Genomic DNA, 21,535 nt, shown 5'->3' with positions numbered 1-21,535 from the left:
ACGTTTCTCTCGTAATTCACCGTATAAAACAAGATCTCACTGTCACGACCGTTTTTATCTATCGTCAACACAAATTCGTTTTTAAACATGGCCGCCTGAAAGCCATGTTCAATTATCGTTGGTGTTTTTATTTTTATTCTTTCGTGTTGTATATTAATTAACGAGACAAAGAGCTTTTTTGCAGTTTTCAGTTAGCATTATTCTACGTCGATTATTTTTTAGTGTAGCCCGTCAGGTTTAAGATTTATTTTATTATGAAAAGTCGGTAACTATTTTAATCGCTCGCCGCGCTTCAAACTTGCTATCGTTGCTTTACCTTTTTCTATGCAAGCAAGTAAGTTTGATCCAACACCTTTTGTCAGGTATCTCGCCCTGCAACAACATTCTTAACATTATTTTTTTTTGCTTTATGTTCTTCTACATAAGTTAATCTTAAAAATGATAAAACTCTTTGGACCGTCCGGGCACAATCTAATTAATATGTAAAATCTAATTAATATGCACAAAAATTACACTGTTTCACAAATTAATTTACATACTGAAAACTAAATTATGCAGACTTTTATTACAGCATGGTTTTTATATATAATATGTATTAAAAAAATCTACATTGCATTCAACGAATACCCTCATTTGCATATTATATTAAAGAAAATCTATTTTAATAATTAGCTTAATTCTATTAATTGTTTGTTGTAATTGAATCGTTTAAATTATTCTGTTTAGAAATATTATGTAAGATTAATTTATTTAATATATTTTTATATACTTTATATTCAATTACATGTGTTTATTTACTAATAGGCGACAACAGTTTTTCTTAAAACCGGAAGTAAGCTTATTTATTTAAGCTACATAGGGATTATTTCCTGTTTAAGCTATGGAAGTTACTTCGTGTTTGATTTTCATAAACCAAGATGGATGTGTTCTATGCTTCCCTAAATTTCACATGTTACTTTTCATGACAAGTTAGGGCATTTGGTGTATCTTAAATAGTATATGACTAATCCCTCCGTCCGGCAACATGTTTCGACCGTGCAAAGCCGGGTATATGCAACTAGTTTCTTTGTATTTTCCCGCTTTAGTGATAAATAAATAAGTACTGCCAAAACATTCCAGTATATTTGATTATCAGAATGAGAATAACTCACTACAAAATTTCTATTTTAAGCTTCAAGTATTCCGCTCGAAAAAGTAATATTAAATGGCACGGTGTTGCTAGAAAATTGAGATTCGTGCGATATCGTTCAACGGTAATATTTTACATATATTTAAAAAATCGTTAAGATATTGAATTTGAATTTGAACATTGGTGTAAAATGACCGGTACGCTCGAACTGTGTTCGTTACAATTCTAACCTCTTTCGGACACTCACGCTGTCTGTTACCATCGTAATTGAACAAACAAAATGAATAAATCCGACTCGGCTTTTTTTTTTCTGTTTTAGAAAATGGTATCTATTACGATTACTTTCCAAACAATGCCTGATTCTTAATTTTTTTAACTGTTCATTTTGTCTGTTATGAAATTAACAAAACCCCGCCGTCTCAAGACTAGCTTAAACGACTCTCCCCGCCATTGCGGGGCCGCACGTCATCTCCACTAGCAAGCGTTGTTCTTTCTTCATCCCGAACATTAACCAACCGCTTCTCGCCTTTTACTTTACATGCCCCATGCTCATCTTCTTCGATGCGGACTTTGCTTTTCTTGAACCACGTGCTGTCCCTTTTTTTTCTTCGCACGCAGGGCCGCGCACGCTTTCTAATTTACATATATGCTTTTTCAGCTACTTCACAAGCCAGGTATCCTACAAATCCTGCTGATATTTTCTCACATGCTCATACACGTTCTGTTATATTAAGATCAAATAAGAAAATAACATCTAATTAAAGTTAATCTAAATAATATAAAATGAATAAACACATATAACAATTATAAATGAATTTTACATAGAATATTTCATAATCGATATATAATTTATGCGGTGTGTTTTTGTGTGGTTACTGAGAAAATGTAAAAGAAAAATGTATCAGTAACAAAGTTTTAAAAATATTGAAACACTTAAATTTGATAAAGAGGTTCTACTTCGAAATATATTGTATGTCCGATACTACCGGTCAGTATGCAAGCCTTCTAAAACTTTTTCTCACAACTTCCCCCGAGCTATGTTCATGTTTCGTTCTATCTCCCATGAGACCTTCCGACCACTCGGTTGTATCAGTTAAGATAAAAATGAAATGCAACAAGTCTTCAGACGTACCTCTCCACCGTACAGTATATCGATACTCTATGGCTGACTGGGATAGCTTCCGTATATTTATATCTGATCTACCTCTGCATTTCATGTTTAAAAAGGATGTGTCCTCTATAGTATCAGACCTGACAGAATTGTTAATAGTAGGTATAGATCGATTCATAGCATCAAAAAAATTAAAAAAACAAAACCTAACAGCCAGCCATGGTTCTTCCCAGAATGTGCTGCTGCCATCGCACACAGAAATCACTTTTACAATAGCTACCAACGTAATATATGTACTGAGACTAAAGCTACTTTAAGAATTCAGGTGACAGGTCATCTCCCTCTCAGTACAGACCATTGAGTCTCCTGTGTGTCATGAGTAAGTTGCCTGTGTGTTATGAGTAAGTTGCATATCAAATAAAGAAGTAGTCAACCACCTCAGCAGAAATAACCTTCTTAGTGACATGCAATATGGTTTCCGTTCTGCTAGATCTACAGCAGATGTGCTAACGGTTATATCTCATAAGATTAGCGAATCTCTCTACAAAGGCGACCTTTCTAGGGAAATTGCTCTTGACATATTAAAGGCGTTCGATAGGGTAGGGCATGTAGGCCTACTTCACAAGATTTACAGCTAAGGTATAACTGGAAATGTTTTTTCAATTATTGAATCATTTCTCTCTGATGGGCTAATAAGAATAGTGGTTGATGGGCAGAAATCAGAAACCCACAGTATTAATGCTGGTCTCCCTCAAGGCTCCATCCTAGGCCCAATTCACTTCCTGATCTGCATCGATGATCTCCCAAAACACATACTTAAATCGTTTGTTGACATCTATGCTGATGACACGACCATCTATGGAAACACATCAAAGGCCGTAAATGACAAAGTTCTCTCTGATTCTTTCTCTTCTGACCTTGAGCGCGTGGTACAATGGGGAAAGAGGTAGCTGGTTACTTTTAATGCATCTAAAACCAAGCTTCTATTTTTATATCATCAACGCTCTGATCCCCATCTGGCATCAATTGAAATGTATGGCTCTCGTCTTGGTAAGGCCCCATTTTTTGACAAGCTTCTGGGTTTGACCATTACTCTTGATCTGAAATGAAACACGTACATCAAATCTGTTGCCAATGTCGCTGGAAAAATGGTGGGATACTTCTACCGCTCAAGCAGATATCTCACTGCTAATACAATTCTCTATCTATATAAAAGCCAAGTACATTCAAGGATGTAGTACTGCTGCCATATCTTGGCAGGAGCTGCTAAAAACAGCCTATCCTGCCTTGACAGTGTACAAAATAGATTTCGTAGCCTAGTGGTGGGTGCCTTTTTCTCTGCAATGCAACCTCTCTCGCACAGAAGGGATGTTGCGAGCCTGTCTTTGTTTTATCGTTATTTCTATGGGAAATCCTCGTCTGAGCTCCAATCTCTGGTCCTCCCCTTGCCAATCTTTCACGAAAAACACCCTCTAGCTGAAACCACTGTCAGTAATTTTCCCCACTCTTTATCTGTGCCTAAATCAAAGCGTAGATTCCATGAATAAAGCTTCTTTCTTAGAAGTGCACGCCCGTATAATTCTCTTCCGTTTGCTTGTTCCCCATCTGACTACAACTGACATGTTTTCAAGTCCAACATAAACAATTTCTTATGAACCGTCCCCTAAAGTAAAACACTTTATCAGATCTCCATTACTAACGATTACTACGATATTGTCCCATTGATTTATCCCCGAGTGGCCTCCGGGCCTTGATAAGTGGTGACTTCCATGCAAAAAAAACAAAAAAACTGGATACTCCCGTTAGATCAGAGTATAGGAAGTGACATTAAAGGTATAATTTAATAATAACGTCTCTTCCTCTTTTTTCTTCTTTCTTAACATCAGCACCTATCCATTGTGATAGTTAATCACTGTTAAAACAGCTAATTATTTAAACGCATGAGCTCCGCCACAATTACTAAGTTGTTCGGAATCCACACAGATAATTTGCTTATAATGGTGAGGACTTTGTCTAGAACCAACCACATTTTTTAGTATTACTGCTGTTTTTTTCGGTGCAATAGTTACCATGAGACAAAGCATACAGAAGATCAGAGGTTTTTAGATCATGGTTTTCCTTCTCCTTAAAGCATGTCATCGGGTCCATCTCTCCCAGTGAATTACTATATATATATATATATATATATATATATATATATATATATATATATATATATATCGTTCAATAAAATAGACAGTTCATGCCTACTAATTCTGGTTTGTATCCTTTTCATTTTTTAAATTTATTATATATGTATATGTATACATATATATAATGGAGAGAGAGAGAGAGAGAGAGAGAGAGAGAGAGAGAGAGAGAGAGAAACTAGGCCACATTCTTCTAGTGTATAAATAAATATACGAGGTGCATTAAATTAGTTTCCAGACATTTTTGTACAGGCATTTAAAATTAGCGCAGACTCTTAAAAATTCAATATGTTATTGCTATACATCCTGTGAGATAACCAACAGATTTTTATGATTTCAGGGTAAAATCGACAGCTACAGCAGGAAGTGGAAAACACTCCGATTGTTACAGCTGGTGAATTTAAAAATGCAATCTGGACGTGAGGAGACTTTAGAAGAACGATATGGAATAAAATTCTATTTAAAGTTCTAAAATCCTACAGAAGCGTATAGAATGCTTCACACTGTTTTTGGACAATTTTGCATGAATCGCGCATTAGTTTGTGAGGAGCTAAAGAGATTCAAGGAAGGCAATGATGATGATGAGCAGTGTGGAAGGAGCAACGAAGGCATAACACTAGTGTTGATTGGTCCAAAAAATAATTCCATGGTGTGCCTCTAAAGGCAATATGTGCACAGTTTGATATCAGTGTAGGACTGTACGCACAATTATTTGCGAGGAACTGAAGCTACTGAAGATTTGCGCGAATATATCAATCCACACCTCCATCCTTATCACAGATTATTGGACCAAAATTGACATCAAGACAGTTTCACACACTCCCTGTAGTTCAGACCTTACTCCCTGTGACTTTTCGCCATTCCTTAAGCTCAAAGAAAACCCTTATAGGCTCTAACTATGAGGCATTGAGCTGATAAAAAAGGAGGTGACGAGGGTCATAGACATGCTCACACAAGAGGACATGCATGGCTTCTCATATAGAAGTTGTTGGAATGACACAACAAACGCAACATGATATTATTTCGAAGAGAACTATCAATAAAAGTGCCTTATACGAAAAAGAAATCTAGAATTATTGAAGGCATATTGTATATATAAATCGTTTGGAATTTACCAATATTTCATATTCAAAATTTGCTACGTTTATTCATTAGTAAATCGATAATGTATCCAAATGTACTTCAATGTTTTGATGAAATTATAAACAATTAAAGAATCATAAGTAAATGCATATTCACTTGAACGTGTATTGCATCGTATATGATGAATAGTTGCTCTAAGATGTTATCTATCTCTATGAAGTCAATCAGTATGCACATTAACCAAATGCAACAAACAATAAGTTTTAGTAGTATAAAGCTGGATGTACATATTGGATGCGTTAATATTATGTTCGATTATGTCCGATTAGTATATTTTTAAGGATTTTGTCCGGCGTTCATCTTGCTTAATTTTGAGCTAATACTTTTCCGTGATCTGTCAATCCTAACTCACTATTTTAGTAGCTTTTACGATGTTAGTTATTGTAATAACATGACGATTAGGCGACGTAGAGCAGGAGCGAGACAAATCGTCTAAAATGTGTGTATGTAAAAGTATAACAATTTAATGAAAACGAAATAATATAATATTGAAGAGATATTGGTACCGAACATTACTTTGTCCGCGATAAGTCAAAATAATGGATAAAAGGTTGTATACTATTGTAAAAGGAACATAGAAATTATGATGGAAAATGTAGAACAATGAAATAAACGCATAGGAACATTTTTTCAGTTATATTACAACTTTATTAAATCGTTTTTTGTTATTAAGAAATCCTTTTTCTCCCCATAAAAGAAAGGTAAAATTTGAGCCCGTATTTTGAATTAAATAAATTTTTTTAATTAATCAAATCAATCAATTAATTAATCAAATTAGCGTATCATCTTCATACAAACTTTTACACGCTTTCACATTCAGCAGAAAATTAACTTTAAAACTTCTAAAATTAAAAATAAACTCAACTTAAGTTTGCCGTATTACTAAGAAGAACTGTTGAAACCATTTGATGGAGATACTATCTATTTTACGTAATTTCAAGAAAGTGAATTCAGAAACAAAGTTTTTGTGTCTAAGAAATGAAACTCATTACATAACTAAAAAATACAAATTATAATTTGTTACAGATGTACTTCATTATTATTAGTATTAATAGTAATAGTAGTATTTCATTATTATTACTATTTCCAGTATTTCATATTATTATTAATAATATTATTATTATTATTATTAATAATAATAATATTATTATTATTATTATTATTATTATTATTATTATTTCTTCATTTTTATTCCGATTTGATGAGCTAGATTTAAAAAATGACATTTAACCTTTACCATCTTAGGAATACAAGTATATTGAGAATTATATATATATATATATATATATATATATATATATATATATATATATATATATATATATTAGTGTTGGAACAATTAATCGAAATCGAATCGTGATATTTTTGGGATATCGGAACCTGAAAAAGTATAGCCTAAGCCGATTGTTTTAATTATTTTTTACAATAAAAATGAAACAAGCACACATTGTTTTTAGACGCTGTTCATTTGCAACATAAGACTGAAAAATGCTACAGAATGAATTATTAATCTCATTCACAAATTTATCATTGATTCACAGAGTTTAACTTATTTTATTTATTAGTTATTTACTGAGAGATAACTTACCTATTCCCTTTGTAAAATTTTCGCATCAATTCGTTAAATGTCTATATGCCCCCGTTCGAGGGAGTTCACTTGATTATTAAAAAGGTTTTAAATGCGATTTAATGGGTGTTTAAATTTCGTTGGTGCCGGCTGTGCACTGGAGGTGTCTGTCATCGGCGTCTACTGAAAGAATTAAAGTTTTATGGCGCTTTCTTTTGGATTTAAAGTATAAATGAAAATCTCCGATGTTTATTAACATTTTGTATAAAATACCGAAAGAGAAAACATGCTGAAGATTTTTTTAATCAAAATATTATATCTACATTTAAACTTCCCCCCAAAAGAAGAATGGGATTGGGACATTAATTACTGTAGTTAACAGAAAAAGAAAGGAAATGATAAACAAATATGCAACAAATAATTGGTACCAAAGACAAGACACTTTTACGGCCCTAATCAATTTATTTGTGTTTAAATTTCTTTTAAAGTGTTAATTCGGCTGAAAATTAACTTAGTGTCTCATTTTTGAGTAAAAATTTAAAAAATGGCTGCCCGGCAGAAGGATCATTGATAACCGCTCAAAATTGAAAATTAAACAAACGCTGATAGAAACACATACATAATTGTTAACAATCGATTGAAAATGTTATGCTGTAAGAGTATTTTGTTTAATTTTCGATTTTTAAGTGATAAACCAAGCATGGGCTGGAAATGAGTATTAATTTTATGTATTCCGTTATGTATTCCGACGCGAAATTTTTAAATAATTGTTTTTTTTTTCTTTTCACCACGTAATCATTTAAACATATAGAATCACATTCTGGAGAAGTGATTTAGCTAAAGGGAATAATATATTTGCTGCTGCTGCTATTATTAATATTATTATTATTATTATTATTATTATTATTATTATTATTATTATTATTGTTAGTAGTAGTAGTAGTAGTATCTATAATTTGTTTTTCTTTTACAGTAGCATAAATGATTCTAATAATCCACCAAATGCGCGAAAAAAAATATGACCAATTTTTCAAAGAGGAAATGTACAGAAAAGTTAATAGAAACCCCTCCTAATGTTAATAATACTTTTCTAAATAGTACTTTATCATGTAGAAACGCATTCTTGACATGGGACGGCTTTATAAACTATTCTGTCCATACACTGTTTTCTTATTTTGCAGAGCAATCGTCGGGTAATTATTTTTGGGACGTTAGCACGCCAGACAGATTTAAATCCACCATTTTAGTTCGCTAAAAAGTACGCCAAAATGTATGTCATAAAAGTACATATGCAAAGCCACGTTTATCATTTTTTAAAATCCAACAACATAACTGAAAGCGATGTTTTGCCTTTAAAACAAAATTAACTTTTTTCATAAATTTCAGTGTGGTGTACTGGGAACATGATTTTTCTAATGAATAAAAGTGAATAACATTTATCTTTACAAGAGTCTTTATCCATTCATCTAGCCAATAAACATAAAATCACATATGAAAACCATCGTTCATTATTTTAAAAATCCAAATTATCAACGAAGCTGAAGTTGATGTTTTCGATTCTAAAACAAACTAGCCTTTTGATGAATAAATGTGCTGGTTGAGGGCCGCCAATTTAGAGGAGAGGCAAGTGACCAGACTATAGGTAGAAACTTTATTCCTATCACGAAAATAAAGAAAATAGAACGGCAACAGTAAATAGCAATCAACTCAGACACAATTATGCATATTACTAAGTTACGAAGTCTATTTTAAACTCTGTCAAGGCAAGGTAAGCTGCTTCTGGAAGTTTCTGCGCAGGTATGGCAACAGTACTCCATCATTGGACGTATATAGATAGAAAAATGCATCACCAATTGAGATATGTACTAGAGCGGTAGAAGGATCCCACCATTTTTTCAGCGACCTTGGCAACAGATTTGATGTACGTGTTCCATTTCAAATCAGGAGTAAAGGTCACACCCAGAAGCTTGTCGAAACATGGAGCCTACCACAAGACGAGAGCCATTCATTTCAATTGATGCCAGACGAGGATCAGAGCATTTGTAATGCAAAAATAGAAGCTTGGTTTTAGATGCATTAAAAGTAACCAGACACCTTTTTCTCCATTGTACTACGTGCTCAATAATTAAAAATACATTTCCAGCAATACCGTGGCTTGAAATATTGTGAAGTGGCCTTTTTGCCATACCCTATCAAAGGCCTTTGATATGCCCCAGAAAGGAAAACTTTGTCGAGAGATTCATACAGGAAACTTATTGGTCTGTACTGATAGAGAGAGGCCGATCACCTGAATTCTTATATACAGGGCATACTCATGAGGTTTTCCATGGTGTTTGGAAGCAATTCGCCTTAAGACAACGCTTAAAAAGTATGGGAGCTAATTCTGGTTGAAGCGTTTCAACACTATAATTAGAATGCTGTCAGGGTCAGTTGCTTTGCTGGAATCAAGGTTCTTGAGTAACATGGCGACATCATGCACATATATTTGTTGCATAGCGTGTTTTCAAGAGAAATTGCGGGGGTTGATGGCCTTCGTCGCATAGGGTAGAATTAACTGCAAAGTTCTTGGCAAAGAGTTTGGTTTTGTCTAATGCTGACGATATTACCGCAGGTCCATTGATGATGGTTGGGTTAGGACGCACAATTCTGTTAAGGATCCTGTTTTCTATTTGGTAAAACTGGTGGGAACCAAACCGCTGCTCAGCTACTTTGGATTTAACAGACTGAGCATACAACTCTCTTTTGTTTTTATTACTATTTTACAATGGTTGCTGGCAATCCTGAAAGTGGCTTTAGTCTCAGTACATCTATTACGTTGGAATCAATGGAGAGAACTACGGCAGGCTGTAAGGTTTTTATATATATAATGAAATATTATATAAGCAGAATGATATAAAAAGATTAAATCATTTATAATCAAGCAGCATTTATTATTAAAAGTTAAACTTACAATTCTTTTATGTCCTGTACAAACTCCTCAATTTTGTTACAGACATTATTATTCTCAACGCTAAATAAATAACGTGCATTAGATTTTCGTATGTATTTTTCCTAAATTCTGTAAATATGTCTACAGTAAAACACACGCGGTGAGATAATTGACAAAAGAAATGCAAACGCACATATTGAAATAGTTAAAATTAATAATGAACTCTTTCATAACCTTATAGATACTCCTACCAACTCAGAGCAAGAGTGAGTAACTGAGTGATTTAGAACGAGTGTTTGAGAAAATACTCCCCAAATACCCGGTTATCTATGCACAGCGTTTTAGTGCGTCCGTATTATATTTCCTTAATTATTGGTACTAACAGTGTATTATAGTATATATTTAGATCTGCCAATTTGCTTCGTTACACCAATACAATTCATGCTCAAGCTTGAAATAGCATTTTTATCAGTCTGAAAAGCTTAAATTTGAAATAGAATCGATAATTTACCAAGTTTAATTTTCAGATAGTACTTCAAAATGTATTAACAGGTCTCGGGCTGTTAAGAATCTGTTAAAAAATATTTCAATCGTTAGACCGGATAACAATATCATGAAAAAAAAAACAACCTAGTTTTTAATACAACCCATGGCTCCAACACTTACATATCAGATAATTCTTTTTTTTATTTGCATGCTTTTTTCATTAAAAACTACAATACATATAAACATGGATGTCGACTCTTGTAAATTCTTATGGTCGCTTTAATTTCTTTAACTCTTAAAGTTTTGCTGATAGGAATTTACAACACAAACTGGAAAAAAAATTAGCATAAAAAATAGCACGTTATTTATTTTGTTTCGCTTGGACACTTCCGTTTGTAGACAAGCTCAAATGAATACTGATCTAATACGACATTTCGGTTTTTGGATATGTCAGCAAATTAACAGAGGCTGACAAGAAATGCAGGTTGATTTTTATTATTCTAAATCTTCTTTAGGACATGACGAGTGTTCTATTTTTTTATGTAACTCAGCGCGTTTTAGTATCACTTAAAATGCCTGCTATCTATCTATCTATCTATCTATCTATCTATATATCTATCTTTTTTCTTTCTCTCTCTCTTATATATATATATATATGTATATATATATAGTAAGTTATAAAATATATATGGTGATTAAGCTACACTGAATATTCCGCGTTTCATCCACTCTAGGACTCTTCAGGCTTATGCGCGAATTTTGTGGTTGTTTGTCGCGCATAAGCCTGAAGAGTCCTAGAGTGGATGAAACGCGGAATATTCAGTGTAGCTTAATCGCTATATATATTTTATAACTTACTAACTAGCTCTACCTACGTATTGAACATTTTTGAAGTAAATACTTAAAGTTTACGCATAAATTTATACTTTCGTATATTAATTTTATGTGAGTAAATTAAGTAGTTATATATATATATATATATATATATATATATATACATATACATGTTTTATTTTTTATTACCGTTTTATCTGTTTGGATACACATATTTCGGTTACCGAATCGTATTAGCGATCCAGTAACCTTGTCAGACTTTACAGAAACCTGTAAAGTCTGACGAGATTACTGGATCGCTAATACGATTTAGTAACCGAAACATGTGTAACTAAACAGATAAAAAGACAATAAAAATAAAACGCATATTTGCTCTGCAATAGTATTGAGCACTTTCTTCAGGTATTTACTAATTACAATTTTTGCTATATATATATATATATATATATATATATATATATATATATATATATATATATATATATATATATACAATAGGACAACAAGAGAATGAAATGAAGACACAAAACTATATATAGGTAGATTTAGAATGGATCATTTATTGAATAATGGAATACAGGCAAAATTTGCGGGATAGAAGGGACTCTTTATGCCAGGGCATTTCGAAGCCTAACGCTTCTCATCAGAAGAGTAGAGAAGGTGCTAGGTAGCATGGTGGGGATACGGCGTCTAGCGTAAGGTTCGTTATGGATGAAACAGATTAAGAGGAATTATAGAATGTTGGGGGAAGCTTTAATGAACTCTAAATAAATAAGGAGAAGCTTATGATATATAGTATGATATATAAGAATATAAATTGTCCTCAACATAGTATTGAAATTAAGGGGTAAATGTGTCATGGTTGAATATGGGGTGTATTGCTGCTGTATGGTAATTTATTTTAACAGTTTATGGGGTGTCTATTTTATATGGAGCGGGTAATTTTTGATTAATTTGGTGGGGGTGGAGAGGGTTATGTAAGGTTGTAAAACTGGAAGTTAATATGCTGCAATATATTTATAATTTGCTACTGTTATGATATATGGAATATGATCATAAGGGATTGAAATTCTTACTTTTATTAAGTTTGAGGTTGCACCTATATAAATGAATGTTTTTAATATATTTTCATTGTTTAATGACTTATTCAAGTCAGGGTCGGTAATTGTTATGTTGGGAAACCGTGTTGATTGAACTTCTGAAGATAAGCAAGACGAAAGCTGGCTAGTGTCATGTGGGTTTATATTAGGAATAATATTATTAGAATTGCTATTTTGGTTTTAGTTGTTGTTATTAGAATCTTGGCTACCTATATTTGCGCCCAGTGTATTTTGACTAGACTCATTATTTGTTTTATAGCTTTGGTTGCTCCTATGTGTCGGCAATTGTATCACCGTGCAAGCGTATACCACGTCTTTGTGTATGCAATCGTTATTTAGAGGGCATTCATTTTTATTTTAGCGGTTGTATTTATTCCTTTGGACTAAATTATGGAAAAGATTCTGAGCTTTTTAAATTTTCATATTATTTGTTGAAATTAGATTCGGCATTGTAGAGTCTGATTTTTTAATAGTTTTTTTTTTATTTAATATTGTTCTGTACTTATTTGAATACCTAAACGATTTTTCTACTATTCTAAAGAATTCCTTAGGTATGTTGGTTTTTACTTTTGAACTATATGGCGGATTGAACCATATAGTCTTCCGACGTCTTATTCTTCTGTTTTTATTATATTGTTTTTGGTTAGGAATTGTATTGTTAGGAATATGTTGTCTTGTATAGTTGTTATTAGTTTTATTGTCATATTGTGGGTAATTACTGAATTTAATTTTTTTACTAGATGTTTTTTTGTTATATTCTATATGTTTTTTATATCCTGAGTTCACTAAAGCATTGTTGTAAAATGTCGATACTTGGTCAAAAGCCCTTTTGTCAGCTGACAGATTTGAGATCCTTTTGGATATAGAGGGTACTATTGAATTAATTATTGACTTTGGATAATTGGATTGTTTGTGCACATAAAATAGTTCAGATTACGCTTATGGTAAGTGGTGTAAGATTCAGAATGTAGATTAAAGGAAATATCCAAGAAATTGGATGTTTTTTTATTTGCGTCGACTTCAATTGATAGGCTTTGATTTTTGAAAAACATCGCGTCACCTTTTTATAGTGTTGCTGTATTGCTTTGGCCTGGCTGGAGTTACAAATAATGCGTCATCTCTGTAGAGTCATCCTTGTAGATTGTGGAATTCTATGTTAATTTCTTTTAATAAGTAGAGCCCCACTAGGTCAGTTACTGTGTAGATTCTGTGGACCCATTATTATATCGAAATCATTGTGGGTATCTTTTCTTGACCAATATTTGCCATCAAAATTTATTAAGGATCGTCTGGCTAATAGAATTAATTTTATTTCTAAATTCGTAATGTGCGAATATGTTTTGCAAATATTAATGCCTTGTTTAATAGTATTGGTGAGATTGAATGATAATAATTATTGATATCAGAAGTAATGAAGTTTAATCGTTGTTTATCTTTAAGTTTTAAAAACCAATTTAGAACAGAGTCAGAACATTCCCAAAGCGAGATTTTACTTTTTCTTGAATGGAGGATATAATCCTATCAAGAATTTTCTTACTTACTAGACCAATATCCGAACTAGTTAGAAGGGTTATCATGGGAGTTTGGTTTATGATCCTTCAACGTAGATTTAGGAGTGCCAGGGGTAACTATTTCCGTAAATTCCTGGATGCATAAGCTTAAGTAATTTTTAGCTTCCATATTGATTTCATCTATTTCATTTGCAAGGGAAGATATATAGTATTCATTTAATTCTTTATATATAAAAAGAAAATCTTGCAAGTCGTATATCCTAATTTTACATATTTTTTGTCTTATTAGTAAGAACAAAGATGTCTGAATTTTTCTTAACTTTATAGCAAAGTTATTTATTTTCCTTGTTATGGAAATATGTGTGTATTTATTATTATATTTTCAAATTTCTCAAGTTCCAGATAAAATGTAGGGTGTAAATTTGTTTTAAGACCGTACAATATAGCAGCAGTCATTTGCATTTTCTTCTGTTCCCTGTTTGAATTAATTGGAAGACCCTTTTGTGAGGGTTCGGGGTGATGAATTTGTTCCTTTGTTTTATTTTTATTTTTCGTATTTGTGTTTAAGTCATAGTGGCAAGCTTTCCACCTGACATTTATAAGAAACTTTTTAATTGCTTGTACAAGTTTGTGTATATATGTCTGTTTGGAGGGGATAGGTATGTTTTTAGTGGATAATGGTAAGTATTCTTTGTCAAACATATTTAATTTAATTTTCTATGTTTATTACCTTTAGTAAATTAGGTGCAACACTTTTATAATATTTGCTAATACTTTTCCTCCGAGGAGATGTATAAAAATTGAAAACTCATGGGCTAAGGAAATATATTTTACTATGCTGTATTCTTTGTCTTGCATACAAAAACATTTCTATATTTGAAATTTAACTTTTTCAAATCACAAATTTTAAATTCCTAAATTACGATATATATATATATATATATATATATATATATATATATATATTACTGAAAACAAAGAGATGTAGCGTTTACCTGATATACGCAATGGTGAACTTTAAACTAATATAAATAACAGTATTTATATGTAGAAAATGTAATCCCAACTTAATTAAAAAAGCTCAATACGCAATAGAGAGTAGAGCTTATTATAACACAAAGAAAATTAAAACTGTAAGTTGAACTTTACAATAAAAATTTATTGTTCGACTGAATAATTTATAATAATTTATTTATTATTTCAACTGTTTTGTAAACTTTCCAATCGGATTTTTGAAAACTTTCCAATTGGATTATATGCATCGTCACGCTGAACTTATTTTGGAATACATTCTATCTAAAGAACTATTTCGCATTTTGGATCAACTCTAGAGGAGTTTCATTCAAGCTGACATATTATGAGCGATTTGTTTATATATTTTTTACATCAATATTTTTTCATTTTTTTTATTTAGCAAACTATAACTACAATAAATTGCGGTTTCACTTAATGCCTTAACTAGCAAATTCTAGCATTGCTACAAATATAATTTGCTGATTTCTTTATGTCCTCTGATGAGAATAACAATACAAATATCATTCTTTGAAACTCCGCGGATAAAGGACTTTGTAAATTGTTTTTTGGAGTATTCAGTCGAACAATAAATTTTGATTGTAAAGTTCAACTTACAGTTTTAATTTTCTTTGTCATATACATATATATATATATATATATATATATACATATATATATATATATATATATTGATATACGGCAAAATCACGGTGATACACCAGTTCCTACCAGATCACCGAAGTTAAGCAACGTTGAACCTAGTTATTACTGAAATGGGTGACCAATTTGGGGATTTCAGGCGCTGTATGTAGAAGAGCGTCGACACCTTCCTGCAAGAGATGTAAAAACCTAACGCCATCGTCTCCCCTAACGGAGATACACATGCGACTGGGGACCGCTTGTGAATTTCATATTCCCATGGAACTTTATCCTTCGGAGGAAGCCGGTTAAATCTAAATAGGGTTAGTGCTGTTTCACACAGACACAGTGCTATACTTAAAAACACTTCTGAGAGAAACAACATGCATGAGGTTGTGAATGATGAGCAACAATGAATTTACCAATGCTTCGAGAGAAATAGAAAAAGATGGAGAGTCAAAGTCGTCAATGCCTCTACTAAACAGGACACCACTTCAATAAAAAAGCAGTTATCCTGTATTGTTGTATACAGAATCATGTATCTTTTAAAACATGGTGGCCATTGTGGAATACCGCGTTCATACAAAGTAATTTCTAGAATGAAAAAATCGAATGACATTTTATTTTTCTTAACAACATGCTACAATGATTGATTAAGAACACTGACTATCCAGAATCATATAGTTATTTCATAAGACAATAAATTATAGAACAACAATAAATTGACTGATTTTATTATATATATAAAATTTATGCCGAGTTTGTCAACCTTTCTTTCATTTTTATAGCCAAATCTTAAAGTTAGGAAAATCTATTCACGATTTTTATATCTTTAAAACACATGTTCAGGTTTATGATAATAATCGATATCGGTTAAAAATACATTAAACCTATAGTAAGAATGAAACAAAAACCATTGTCGCATAATATTAGCACAGAATAAAATGCTTATCTATTCGACAGTCAATCAAACGAAATATTTTTTTCTTATCCAAAATGTTTCTGGTGTATTGATACAAAATAAAAAGTCCATTTTACCTCTCCGCGTTAATGCAATATATAGCAGAATTGTCTAATATATATATATATATATATATATATATATATATATATATATATATATATATATATATACATATATATATAAACTACATGAATCGCTTTATTGCAGATTAGTAAAATACTAATATTTCACTAAATATACGTCATTGTATAATCAAATGAATGTTTCAAAGTTAGTTATTTCCCAAAAATATTATTCAAATTAATACAATATTCACAAAGTTATGACATTTTATTTATTATCAAGTACTTTCTACTGTCCATCGCTTTATTGCATGTCTTTTAAGGGACGATTAACGATTATCGAAAAGAAAAGGATTGTTGCTGTACTCGCAGAAGGATTGTTCATGAAAGATTTAGCTATGGAGCTGGAAAGGTATCCAAGAACTTTGGCTTATTTGTGAACAAGCCCAGCATCAAATCCAGAAAGGATAAGGGCTCCAGGAGAAACCTTTCACATCGTTATATTCGGAAAATTCGTAAGGAAGTCAACCGAAACCCAAACAGCACAAATGCTTCCATTTTTGCAAGAGCTGGAATTGCTCCAAGATCCAGGCAGGCCCGATGTTGAATGAGATGGCAAGGAATATCAAAACTATTCCAATGCTTCTATTGTGCAAACAACATGGAAAAAACGAATGGCTTGGGCACAGAATTACATGAAAATATATTTCCAACGGTCCGGATGGAAAGTAAAAGTTTAAAACTATAACGAAACTCCAAGCCCTTACAGAGTTCATCGACAACAAGAAGGTGAAGTCATCTTGTTTTGGGCAGGATCATTGGGGATAAGTTGGTTGGACCATTCTGAGTTCCAGAGGTTGTAAAACTTACCAGCAATGCGAACACGGCCTTTTTGGATACACAACTGTCATCATGTCTAGATCACCTACCATTGTCATCGCTTTCAGATGATTTTTACGCATTACAATGCACCATCCCATTCTGCTACAGCGACTGCAGCCTTCCTTGAATCTATGGGCTTCTTTGAAGAAACCCTCATGAGCTGGCCAACGTGCTCTCCGGATCTTAACCCCATTGAACATATCTGATCAATATTGCAAAGAGGTGTTTATGAGGGAGGAAAGCAATTTACTTCAAAGGATGCCTTGTGGAGGAAAGTGGTTGATGCCACCAGAACCATAACTCTTTTTCAGATCAAACAATTGACTTCGTCGGTAGACAAAATGTTGTTTAAAGTTATTAAAAAATGGTGGATATGGCGATAAATAATTCATTTATTTGAGGATTTGCACCTAGGATGTGGTTTTGTCTTATCATTTAACAGAAAAATATAATAAAAAGTAAAGTTGTCATTATTAGGCAATGTATTTTGCCTTAATACAACATTTTAAGAGATCTGCAATAAAGCGATGGACAGTGGAAATTCCTTGATAAAGAATAAAATGTCATAACTTTGTGAATATCACATGAATTTCAATAAAATTTGGGAAATAACTAACCTTAAAGCAGTCATTTGATTATACAATTTTTGTGTGTATAATTATTAGTAAACATTTATCAGATAACTTTTATGCATTTTTAATTATTATAGGACAAATGTATCTTTTACAAGGTCAACAATATATCAAATGCGTACAATGATTTGGCGTCACAAGTTTGAATGATTAGTATAAATATGCTCTTCCTTTCACAAATAAACACCAGCCATGTTGTAACCTTCATGTTAACGTTATTTTTACTTACTTAAAAAGGTTCAGCGTCTGAAATTTATAAAGACATTCGATAGAAACTGCCGATTCAAAATTCCAATTCAGATAAGTTAGCTACTTAGATGACCTATTAAACTGTGACGAATACATATAACGTTGCTTTATAAATAAAGAGGAGACCTTAGACACGACCAGTTTATTCATTGAACTTGCATGTTGGAGAAAGTATTTCGAAACATAGTATAACGCGTGTGAAAGAAAGGTTTGAAACTAAAACCATTTGATAATGCTAAAGGAGGAATGAGAAAGAGTAATAAAAGGGTTTCATTCCCTAATTGTGAGGGTCTTCATAATCTGAAAGAAGTTATGGCAGGTTTAAATAAAGCGACCTTGCATTTCGAAGGGACTGCCCATGCGTGAAACATGCGATATTTTCTATGGTTGAATCTTTCCACTTGATTAAAGACCAAAAGACTTGGCATCCGTGACCAAATAGATACATGTAAGAAAGGGATCGGTCGATGACAGGGGAAAGTTGGGAATAATATAACGCTACGCAGATGTACACCTACACAATCATGATTATACAATGGAAGGGAATGTAAACGCAACAGCCTGGAAAACGTCTTGGAAATAACTGGAATCAGTACTTAGATGCGTCCATGCAATCTACGCTGAACATAGTATTTCAAAGCGACATTGATGTTATTTAAAACGTAAATGTAACGAACAAAAACCTGACTTGTTAAATAGCATCAGAACTCGTAAATAAACTCAATCTTAATGTAACGCACATATTCAGGACAATTAAAGCGATGCACGAATTATTGTTAGAAATATTAACAGGCATTATCTCTAGTATATAATTTAGTTACTTTATATTATTAGGAAATGAGTCGATGAGTAAACTTGCTAAACCGTGTTGAAACTTTCGTAGGTTTAGGAATATATTTAAACGGAATTTATGTCATGATTCAAAGAAGGAATCACAGAAAAAGAAAAACAGAGATGTGTTAGCAAGCTTCAGACTGTTTAAAAGATACCGAACTTATAATGTCATTAGCTAATAAGATATAACTAATTAGTGATATCGATCTCTTCTCTTTGTCCCCATCGCTCATCAATGATTTAGAACTAAGATTATGTTGAATAAATGACTCGCTGTATTTTATTAGATTAGTGTCGAATAAGTCTTTCAAAAAGATAACTCAGCAACTTTTATTACAGAACATGCCACATCAAAAATCAATCTTGTATTTATTTTAGTTCGATTGCAGTGAATAAACATGATTAAACATGAATATAAACATCCTCACATCATGTTTTGGGGGCAGTGTAGTATTTGTTCATTCATTATATGCAACAGGAGGGTGCATATACTTGCTAGTTTTCATAAATATTTTATAAAATTATACAAAATGCAACTGACATTGGTTTTTAAAATGATATTATCCGTTTTATTTGGATTCTTCGGACTACTATTCTCATTTTATTTTCACAATGTTTCAGTCGATGTAACCCTCTGACCTCTTACAAAGATCCGTGGCGAAGTTGATAAAGTACTTCGTGAAATTCAGTTGTAAAAGTTACACTTCTCGGGGGGGGGGGTTAAGTTTGAATACTCAATGCGGGCGACACTGAAAATGCAATTGCGAATTACTTAAAACTTCAACCCCACCACGGATGACAAAACAAGATCATGCTACTCCTGTGCGTATAAAGCGTTCTGTTCAGAATTACGCGCAGATTCCCGATTTCAACACGACGTACATGTAGAAGGTCGGATGTTATATGAACAGTCAAATGAGAACAGTAGTCGAAAGAATTCATATAATACGAATAATGAATCTAAAAAAAATCAGAAACACAGTATAACATTAGTTTCATTTTTTTTTTAGATGTGTATTCGCTAAATTAAGGCCAGTTTGCATTCATGACTTGTTCTGGCTGATTAACTTGATTACCACTCTTAATAACAACCTCAAACTGAAGCAGACCACGGAGCTTTATCCCCGTCTCTCGACCTAAGGTTTCAAAGGATCTGAAAAATTGCATGTTCACTTGTAAATCGTGTTACAGATAGATCTGTTGGTGACTTGTTCAACTGCGGCCCACACAAGGAAGATAAGAGAAGTGCAGTCATGTGAGCTGCGAGGCCAGACGTCAGGACGTACGGCCAATTAAATTATCTTCTAGCTAGACTTTCGGCTGATAACGTCGGATGCAAAGCCTTCTTGACGTAAAACCTACCTGCAGCTACCTGGTCGATTCAATGTTTTACTATCAACTTATGAACACAGATGTAGATATGATATCGCTGTTTAGTCTGTGAAGCATGACGTCATCTCCAGAATCTTTCAATTGTTTTCTGGCCAATTTTTCGACCATAGTCCCACTGACGTTGATGAAGTCAGAAATCTCATTATTTGTAATTCCCGTGGAGATTTAGAACAAAAGTTCGTGTATTTTCCACAGATATAGACGGACTAAATTGTCCATAATCATTTATTCTAAAAAAAAAAAAGGAAATATGCTCACTGTTTACAAGAATGCAAAACTAAAAAATAGAAACAAACACTATAAGCAACAGCTAAAATAGCTAACGAATATCGCTCTGACAGAGTAATTGACAAAGGACTTTCCGTATCACACAATAACAAAATAATATATATATATATATATATATATATATATATATATTTGTATGGAGGCCCGACGTTGACCGGGATCTCATGATGATGAACAAATATTTCACATTCTCATAATTTTATTGTCATCGAAATCGATTGATTGATTGTTCAATCAAATCGATTGATTGTCTGCTCTTATCGGGGACTCATGCTGCTGGTCAGGGAAGAAGCTTCACATGGCTCCCCGCAGTGATTTAGTCCACAATACATTGTAGTCTACATTGCACTAACGAGAATCTACTGTTGATTTTATAAACTTATTATTTTTATATATAATGAGTTGTATGAAAGTTTAAAATGCAAAAGTCAAGTATTATCCTTCAATTGTGCTCTAAACAGGAACATTTATTTCGAACGCGCTCCTGTCATAGCAAAAAAACTACTATGCCTGGCTTTACTGCTTCTGCGGTTATACTGGCTGGAGTGTAATTTTAATATAGAAAAGTCAAGTATCATGG

This window comes from Euprymna scolopes, chromosome 41, assembly GCF_053919585.1.
Source record: "Euprymna scolopes isolate OS-2025 chromosome 41, ASM5391958v1, whole genome shotgun sequence".
Lineage (NCBI taxonomy): Eukaryota > Metazoa > Mollusca > Cephalopoda > Sepiida > Sepiolidae > Euprymna > Euprymna scolopes.
This window is presented reverse-complemented; position numbering follows the sequence as displayed.